The sequence below is a fragment of the Penaeus monodon genome, chromosome 30, assembly GCF_015228065.2.
Source record: "Penaeus monodon isolate SGIC_2016 chromosome 30, NSTDA_Pmon_1, whole genome shotgun sequence".
Taxonomy (NCBI): Eukaryota; Metazoa; Arthropoda; class Malacostraca; order Decapoda; family Penaeidae; genus Penaeus; species Penaeus monodon.
Genome location: NC_051415.1, coordinates 20,855,998 through 20,856,746, shown reverse-complemented (window position 1 = coordinate 20,856,746; position 749 = coordinate 20,855,998). Strand labels below are relative to the sequence as shown.

The 749-nt window shown below is 30.3% G+C and overlaps 1 protein-coding gene across 4 annotated transcripts in view; it reads left to right on the top strand.

Moving 5' to 3' along the window:
- The window catches only part of LOC119592622 (uncharacterized Golgi apparatus membrane protein-like protein CG5021), a 14,466-nt gene that overhangs the window by 7,109 nt on the left and 6,608 nt on the right, over positions 1-749 (top strand). The window lies entirely within an intron of this gene.

Below are 749 nucleotides of genomic sequence, written 5' to 3'. Positions count from 1 at the left end.
AGTAATTCTTACAGATCTTTATCTTTTGCTTTTGGCTGTTTATCAACTCTCTGCTGATACTTTGATTCCTCATATAGCCTGACTGTATTATTTTGTATAATTTAAACTGCTACTTAATGTTGCTTCTTCCTTCAGTACTAATTTTAGGTGTGTGTAACTAAAGGATTAGTTTTAGTTTTTGTTATCATTGTTATGGTGTTTGCTTTTTTATTGTTGTTCATTTTTTATTACTAATAATTTTTCTTGGAGGAGACAGGGTTTTCCTCATATCTTTCAAATTATTGTAATTTTTCTTATAGACTACTGTTTATTAAAATGCATTAGAAATAGTTTCCTTGTGATAAGCAATACTCAATGTTTTTTTTTTTATAGTTAATGATTTGCAAGTATGCAAGTATTCTGTATTACCCTCAATATCTATACAAATAAGTGATTCGTTGTTTTTGTGGCATGTGATTAAATTGGTGTAATCTGCTTTGTGTCTCTCAGCTTCTCAGGATCATGACCTTACTGTAGGATGACACCTGAATGAAGTGATGTCCGTGTGGTACAGACTGTTAACTGATTAATGTATTAATTACCGGTTCTATAATATTTTATTACCTGTTAGTCTACTGTCACCAAGTCACATTTCTATATGTATATGTATCTTTTTTTTGTGTGTACGAGTTAGGTAATATCTCATGTAACTTGAAGTTGTCGGGCATACATAATTTTATTGTACTTTACCTGTTACACATTTCTATGTG